The sequence below is a fragment of the Dermochelys coriacea genome, chromosome 2, assembly GCF_009764565.3.
Source record: "Dermochelys coriacea isolate rDerCor1 chromosome 2, rDerCor1.pri.v4, whole genome shotgun sequence".
Taxonomy (NCBI): Eukaryota; Metazoa; Chordata; order Testudines; family Dermochelyidae; genus Dermochelys; species Dermochelys coriacea.
The window spans coordinates 73,113,182-73,122,615 of NC_050069.1; positions in this window are offsets into that span (position 1 = coordinate 73,113,182).

The window sequence follows — 9,434 nt, forward strand, 5'->3', positions numbered from 1 at the left end:
CACGTCAGGAGTAAAGTACAAGGGGAGGTAACAAACATGTCACGAAACGCGTAAGATGATATGTAAGTTTATCCCAAATTGTTTGTCTCAGTCTATAAATGTTGGGATCCCTCACTTTAACCCTTTGTCTGGCCTAGGGGCCAGTGGAAAGTCCTGCCACTGACCGAGCTGGTCCATTGTCACAGGCACACATGTGCTACTGTACCTGTAACCATTGAGCCGAAGCATTAGAACCATGCTTTATCGGCAATAAATCTGACTGAGTGCCTTCACTACTGAACTGATCTCTGGTTATTGGACAGTTCAATCGGAGCCTGCTGTACAGGCAATCTGGCCAGAGCCAGTGCAGCAAGCAGAGAGAAAGTATGCAGCCAAACATCTGACCACAAATACCACAGACACCATAGTTCTATTACTCCTTGTGGTTACAGTCATTGGAGAGACTATACCTATTTCTGTGGGCCTAGCAGACAAGCTGTCCAGCTGATGATGCCAGTGTGCTGGGATTGGCAGTTCTAGAGTTGTGCTGGTAGCTACGACTTGCAGATGTTCATATCAGATGTCACTGCTGGCAAGCCATAGGACCATTTCCCTCCTGTTCATGTGCTAATTTCCTGTGTGGATGATCTTGAAAATAACAGAAAATGGTGTTTCATGCACATGATGTTTTATATATATATTCCAGGAGCTGGATTGTGTCTAGCTCTTGTGTAGATGTGAAATTCCTCAACAGAGTCCACAACAGACATAAAAGTTTCACATCCTTTCCACTCCCTGTCCTTTCAATAAATGGTGATAGGTCATTGACCCAGAGCTCTTTCTTTGCATCCAGATGGCACAGCCTCTGCACATGCTTTTCTGCTCCAGGTCATCTGGGGAAAGAGCTTTTTATTCCTTCCATTCTCTTGTACTTCAAGTGGGTGACAGGATGCATCAAAATGCTATTCCTGTACAGGAACCAGCCAAAATCCCAGTCCTCCTGATTTGGCTCATGATGAAGGAAATCACTGCTAGCGGGGCTAGTGCCAGCAGTGATACGAACACCTCAAACTGGGGAGTAGAAGGGGTTAAGTACCCCACCCTCTTCCAGATCAGCTGGAGGGATGTTGGGCAATTTGAACCTAGTACAAGAGTAGCTTGGAGCTCCACCTGTATTCCTATAGGCATTTTAGCTGCTTCAAGCTAAATGTCTGGTTTCAGAGTAGCAGCCGTGTGAGAACTTCTACTGATATGCATGCTTTCTTTATCATGTTTCCCAGCCTCAATGGTTGGCAGCGGCTTCAGGCCACACCTTGCCTTGGGCTGCTTGTTTTACTGCCCTCTGTCCTTCTTGCAAAGAATTCATTATTTATAAAAGCATTTCTGATTTTACATAAAATCCCAAGATTACTTCTGACACTTTCTAATTAAGAAATGGTTTAAGATTCAGAACTGACATTTCTTTCTGTAGCAGGCAGCTGTTTATTCCTTATGGCAGAGGCAGTCTCCTCACTATTACCTTTAAACCTTTCTTATGAATCATGTGTTGCTGTGCATGCAGCATTGGCTCCCAAGATGTCTGCAACAGGGTGCACACCTGCAAGTTTTACTCTGTGCCAGAATGATTTGCCTGATTTAACTTCTATATAAAGCCAAGCTGACAGCTCTGCTAAATCGTACAGGACAAAATGCTGCCCTCCCCCTCTGTAAGCACAAGAGAGTAAAATACAACGATCAAAGCTGATGGGGGGATCTATGAAGAGGAAACTCTTTCTCTACAGTCTTCTCCCCAAAACCCAGAGAAGCCTTTTCACTGGTGAGTTCATGGTCATGCAACTGAAAAGGAGACAAGGTCGGGTGGATCATTTCCTCCTATATAACCCTGAGGGGGGTCCATGTGCATTTCTTAATGGTGACTCAGAATTGACTGATGCTGTTTTCTGAACTCTCCTCCACAATTGGGGGCTGGGTGCCAAGTAGTCAGCTGCAGGGAGCCAATATGAGCACAGCTCCTGTTTGAGCCACACTTATTTGGAGACCAGGAAGCCGTACAGTGACACAGATTTCTGCCAGGTTTCAGAGTAGCAGCCGTGTTAGTCTGTATTTGCAAAAAGAAAAGGAGTACTTGTGCACTAAAAGCTAATGCGGTTTTGGGATGCATCAGGAGAGGCATTTCCAGTAGGGATAAGGAGGTTTTAGTACCGTTATACAAGGCACTGGTGAGACCTCACCTAGAATACTGTGTGCAGTTCTGGTCTCCCATGTTTAAAAAGGATGAATTCAAACTGGAGCAGGTACAGAGAAGGGCTACTAGGATGATCCGAGGAATGGAAAACTTGTCTTATGAAAGGAGACTTAAGGAGCTTGGCTTGTTTAGCCTAACTAAAAGAAGGTTGAGGGGAGATATGATTGCTCTCTATAAATATATCAGAGGGATAAATACAGGAGAGGGAGAGGAATTATTTCAGCTCAGCACCAATGTGGACACAAGAACAAATGGGTATAAACTGGCCACCAGGAAGTTTAGACTTGAAATCAGACGAAGGTTTTTAACCATCAGAGGAGTGAAGTTTTGGAATAGCCTTCCAAGGGAAGCAGTGGGGGCAAAAGATCTATCTGGCTTTAAGATTCTACTCGATAAGTTTATGGAGGAGATGGTATGATGGGATAATGGGATTTTGGTAAGTAATTGATCTTTAAATATTCAGGGTAAATAGGCCAAATCCCCTGAGATGGGATATTAGATGGATGGGATCTGAGTTACTATAGAAAATTCTTTCCTGGGTATCTGGCTGGTGAATCTTGCCCATATGCTCAGGGTTTAGCTGATTGCCATATTTGGGGTCGGGAAGGAATTTTCCTCCAGGGCAGATTGGAGAGGCCCTGGAGGTTTTTCGCCTTCCTCTGTAGCATGGGGCATGGTTGACTTGAGGGAGGCTTCTCTGCTCCTTGAAGTCTTTGAACCATGATTTAAGGACTTCAATAGCTCAGACATGGGTGAGGTTTTTCATAGGAGTGGGTGGGTGAGATTCTGTGGCCTGCGCTGTGCAGGAGGTCGGACTAGATGATCAGAATGGTCCCTTCTGACCTTAGTATCTATGAATCTATGCACCTTAGAGACCAACAAACACATCGGATGAATGTGATGAAGTGAGCTGTAGCTCACAAAAGCTTATGCTCAAATAAATTTGTTAGTCTTTAAGATGCCACAAGTACTCCTTTTCTTTTTGAGACTTCTGCCAGAAGGCCTTGGCTTTCATGGAAATCTGAAGAGAATCAATAGCCTTAATGGCCAGACTTCCTACTGTTCCTCAGAAAATGAGCAGGCAAAAACTTCACTTGTCCAGGCTGGCTGAGTTTCCAATGACCTCTGTGAGATGATAAAAGAGAGTTTTATCATGTAGGATTTTTTTTATGCATGGAATTTTAAAACAGAGTCGAGGTTGGGGGTAGAATTTTCACAATTTCTCACATAAAGCCAAATTTTGATCATGACTCAGGACATCTCGCTCCTTCTTGTCTTGTCTGTGAAAGGCAGATAACAATAGCACTCCTTGTAAGCAGTGGCTGCTTACCCTATCTTCCCCTTGGTAAGCAAATCACCCTAAAGGGGATGAGGAGAGAGCCTAGGGGGCATCCAATCGCGCCATCATAATGGATGATGCATACTGTGTATCCTTCATGGGCACCAAAGAGCCCTGGGAGAGTTTGTGCCTCTCTTGATTCTCCCTATACAGGGCTCTGTGCTAACCACACAGGCTAGCCAAAAATGTGCAGTAATGCAGACAGGCTCAGAGAGGAACTCCCTCATATTAGCAGAGTCCTGCAGTCCCCTTGCTGGAGTGCTTTGATGGCAGACGTAGGAAGTTAGGAGATTTTTTTAATCAGTGCTGTTTTCTCTTCTTACTCTGTCCTTGCATGTACCCTGTGGACCAGACAAAGGTGGTACTGGCAGTGAGCTTACTTACAGGGGAACCATTCAACTGGACTTCACACCTTGTGGAGCAGGACAGCCCAATTCTGACCAACTGGGACAGTTATTTGCAAGCATTCTACTTTATTCGATAACTTGCATTGAGCCCATACTGTGGAAGTGGCTCTGCGGAAGCTTGGGCAAGGACAGGGCCCCCCATCAAAAATTCTGCTCACTTTTGACAACTGGCAGCAGATACAAAATGGACTTTAGAAACCACTGGAATCATAATCTGTACTCTCTATTTGTACTAAAACTACAGTAATTTTACTAAAATCCCATGAAAAATTACATTCTATTTACATTTATGAAGTTATTGACTCTAACGTATCCTTAATATCATCACTTGTTCACCATACAATGTTCTCATCTCAATGAGTTCATGTTATTTTAATTTGATAAAGTAGCCGTGTTTTAAAATAGAACCGTAGTTTAACTGAATAACTAGTAATATACTATTTAATATTTTCACATACTAGGGAATAGTGCTGTTTTTTGATAATCAATGTCCTTATGATTGTATTTTGAACAGATTAGGAAAATGAGGATCATTTCATTTCATTGTAATATGTTACTTGATTGTCAAACCAGTACAACCATCTGTTGTCATCAGTATTAAAATACAAATTGCTGCTTTTCATTATGAAATGTTACTTTCACTTTTTCTCATTTTTGTTTTATTTATCTCATTAACATTGTGCTTGTGTGACAATAGACTTCAGTCAAATCGGTTGAAAAGATTTTTTTTTAATTTAACTACTAAATAGCATAGGTGTAACTGACTAATTATAGGAGTTTGAAATCTTTGGCATCATTACATGGTGGTTCAAAAATAATAATGATAAAATGTTATTGAAACATTACAACATTTCTAATTTTAACTAAGTCCAAGTGCATATTGAAAAACTGCAAAAGATTTGCAAATGTTAGGACCAGATTTAATAAAAACTGGAACCAGTTTATGCCTCATAGAAACCTTTCCCCCACCCTCCCAAAAATGGGGCTTAGTGGAGGGTCCTTTTGTATCTTTTCCTGTGATGCAGAAACTGGAGGGAGTGTTTTCGAGTTTGGCCAATAGTAGTGCTACATTCTATATTGGTTCCATTCCAATACTTGTAATTTTGGATTGCTTGTGTATGGTTTATATAGGCATTTAAAAGTATCTGATAAAGATACTTTGGGGGAAGCCAAGGACAATACTAAAAGGATGATTTATTTTAACATGATCAGCAATATAAATTTATTTGTGTGTTTATATCATGGTGAGGGGAAATAATCCCTGTGAGATAAAAAAAAAATAAAAAAAAGCAGAGAGTTAGACTTCTGAACATATGATGGCAGTAGCACCAAAATGTATGTTGTCACTGCTGCTCAGAAATGGTAGTCCAGCTGTTACAATGTGATTGAGACTGAAGAGGAGATTCAGAATATAATATATCATTCAGCATGTCATGAAAGCACTTGAGTTGTTCATGGAAGGCCCAGTTATGCAATGTGCTGAGTGCGCCTGTGGTTCCCATTGGTAAAGGACTGGCCATTGGATTTGCACGTAGGGTATTTACACAGTACATGTGATTTTTTTTAAAATGTTCAATTAGCAACTTAAACAAAATTCAGCAAATTCTGAAAATTTAAAATAGTCTACATTCCCTTGGAGAATTGTGCCCACTGCACAGGGTTCACATGTGGTCCAATGTACCACTTAAGCCTCATTTATAGCCTGTTCCTACAACGTGTTGAGCACACTCAGCTCTCCTCTTCACAGCACCTTACCCTCAGGTCCAGATTATTAAAGGTATATAGGCATTACTCTGCTCAGTGTTGTGATGCCTAAATGATTTAGACAGCTAATTCCCATTTTCAAAAGTGACTTAGTTGCCTAGTTGATTTTCATGGAGACTTGGGTGCCTAAGGGAATGTATATACAGCAAAAGCTGTATCTAGGTTGAATCCAACTAGTATGTGTAACAATAGCCGTGAAGACAGTGTAGGCTTCGGCACAGGTAATACCAGCCTGGCACAGACTCTGGGTAAGTGCTTGATTCACTACCGGCTCTGAACCCTGCTCTGTGCTATTTTCATTGCTAGCTGGATTCAAGCTAGCTTGCATAGGCTAGCCCATGGAAAGATTTGGTTGTATAGACATACCCTGTTCACTTTTGAAAACGGGACATAGCTGTTTAAGGCTTTGCAATGCTTAGCAGAATATTGCCTAAATACCTTTAAAAAGTTTGGGCTGCGGGCTTCTAACATGGAACTACAAATGCCACCCACCTGCAGCAACAGGTGAGGAAAATTGATGGGGGCTGGCAGTGAAAGGGCAGTAGTAAGGGAGGGAAACACTTGCTCAGGGACAATAAATAGTTCTCCCCGTGACATTTTGTACCTCAAAATAGCACCCTATAATCCCCACATTCAACGCTTGTATATGATTATCAAAGAATGCCTTGTAAGGTATCCTATGAAAAGTCATGATTTGCTGAAACTCATTATTATGCCAAAATATGAGATTTTATTATATGGTCATTATTGAAATATGTTGTGAGTCTGGGAGACACCCACAGCTAGATCTCCAGTGGCAACAAAGGGGGTGACCCACACCCAGATGGGTATTAAGTGACCATCACCGGGCACTGACCAACAGGGGAATTATAAATAAGAGATTTACAATTCCGTAAGAGATAGTTGTTCAAGCTCTACATAATGGGGATTGCTTAACTCTGTGATTCACCCAGGTAGCAGGACATGTGATGCTTGACTCCAAGTTTGAGTCAGTATTTTTCCAGGCACATGAACTGAGAGTATAAAATAAGGGACAGTAGCATTGTGAGTCCACTTATCTCCTCCCCACCTATCTAGAAGGCAACAAGAACATTTGGAAGTAGAGACTTTGAACTGGGCAGATTGGTCCCAGGCTGAGCAGGGAATTCAGCCTGTGTATTAAGACCTGTGAGCTGCTTACAATGCCTAGAGGGGTGAGGAAAACTGCTTGATTCAAATATTGCATAATCTGATAAAGTTTAAGATTTAAACTCCAATTTTACCTTTTATTTCTTATGTATCCAATTCTGACCTCTATGCCTAATACTTATAATTACTTAGAATCTATCTTTCGGTAGTTAATACATTTATTTTAATGTTTTATCTTTACCATCCAGTTTGTCTAAAGTGCTTGGGGAATCTGCTCAGATTACAGAGGCTGGGGCATGTCCACCACCCTTTGAAGGAGTGGCAAACTAATTAATGAGTTTACACTGATCAGGAAGGTCTTGAGCAGTGTAAGATGGCACATTTATGGAGTGCAAGGCTGGGGCTGGGGCGTATTTGCTAGTGTCTCCCTGTGTATAGTTCATGAGTGGCTGTGAGAACTTACATGCACTTTGGGTGTGCCTTGACATGCTACTGGCTGTACGAGAGTGAAGGGGCTGCTTAGTCATTAGTGGAGCAGTGTGAGAGAATATCCTGATCCCAGAGAGTTAAAGGGGACATGGCAGTCCTACAGTCCAAGCTGTCACACTCCCCCAGGAGTCTCTGGCAGCCAATGGCCAGCTGGGAGAGAGGAGTGCTGACTGGCCAGCTTTCCCAGCTTCCAAGATTTATCCTAGTGCAGGTGCCATGTGGAGCATCTTTCAGTTCTGTTCTAGCAGCCATCGCTACCCACCCAAACTAGGATGGGAAGATGGCCTGACAGATGCTGCAAATTTAGCCAACCACCTGTTTCAGAGTCAGGATATTTTTTCTCCCATGGGCCAATTGGCAGAGAAGCAGGGTTTTTTTTTTTGTCTTCCTTGCAGCACTTTCAAGCTGCAGTGGGTCAAGTAGGAACGTGCTTAGTACCTAACTGAGGTACTGGGGTGGTGGTGTTTATTCGTCACAACTTGGGGACGGTTTCCAGTGTGGTTATGGGAATAAAATAAACAGTTCCCACAAGTAATAGACCTGGGATTTTGGTGATGGGCCTTGGGCTCATGTGATAGGGTGAGACCTTGTGGTCTTCATGGGCTGAGGTCAGAGCTGTTGGCCCTCACAGGCCGAGATCCCCACCCTGCTGCATTCTCTATCCCCTGCATGGGGAGGGTGCTAGGACTTAGAGAGAGCTGGGTCCTGAGGGGTATGCTGAGGAGAGCCACCCTGTGTTATAGGTTATATGGTGAAGAGCCCTGTATCTCCTGAATTGGAACCACTTAAATACCTGATATAGTAGAGTATAGGTGATGGGTGGGTACCAGCCTCCCTTGTGTTAAAGTTTAAAAAAGTTGCAGGCTGCCACTTAATTCCATGCATGTGTCTGCCCTCATTTTGCTGCTATGTCCACATCAATGGTACATAAATCCTTGGTATAGGCCGTAGCCTATAGGCCATAAATGACCACATTTGGTAAAAACTGCTGATGCACTATCTTGAAGTGATAGATCAGTCTTTAAGGAAACTTGGAAGAGTATATATATATATATATTTTTTTTTAAAAATATAGTACCCAAACTAAAACCTTGAGAAATGTTTTTTCACATTGGTTTTAATGAAATAGTTGGCATTTTTTCTTGTTGTTGTTGGCTTTTCTATTTTATTTTTAAAGTTTGGCATCAGTCATAAAGTCAGGAGAATATGGGAGATGGGAGGGTAGCGCGCCTCCTTTGTGTTAAAGTTTAATAAAAGTTTTGGTCTGTTCATTATGGTACAGCATTATAGATAACGGCCATATTCCATTTTTTAATTTTTCCTTTAATGTCTATTGTCGTAATATTAGAAAAGATTAAAAAGTTTGTTATTCAGTATTTTGTTTTGCACTCCCATTGATTCTTTACTATGTTTGAGGAATTAGAAGGCAAAAACAAAGAGATCCATAATTCTGAACATAAGATGGTAATAGCATCAAAGGGTGTCTCATTACCCCAGTTCACATATGACTGTGTCAGCGGGCCAAATAGGAATCTTGAATCTTTGTTCATCTTGAATAGTAACTTGTTCCACAAATAGTCCCATAGAAATCACTGATTGATTTTTATGGGACTATTTGATGGTACGAAGCTGTAGGTGAGAAAGGTATTGTAATCTGGCCTAATGGCAGTTGAAGGAACTCAGCATCTTATGTGAGGGGTCAGCACCTTTCAGAAGCAGATTCAAAATGGTAAGTCATGTTCCTGGTTCTCAATTCACTGTACATAATTGAAAGCTAAAACAAATTAATCAACAGCAAACTTTAATATCTTTAAAATCTCTTGGTTTTTGTTGTTCTTTGTTTAGTTTTTCCTCTTGCTTTCCTATTCATGCTGCCTACTAAACTCTAGTTATATGGATACTCATATGTGATACTACACTTTAAACTCTGAACAGTAGATGTAGTTTGTGTTGAATAATACACTGCACAATTGTGTGTAGTTTGGACATTACTTTTTTCCCCTAATGTTTACCAAAGCCTTTCCAGCATAAGAATCTACAGTTGGATTTTTAAAGGATTAGTACTGTATAAATAGTCTTCTCT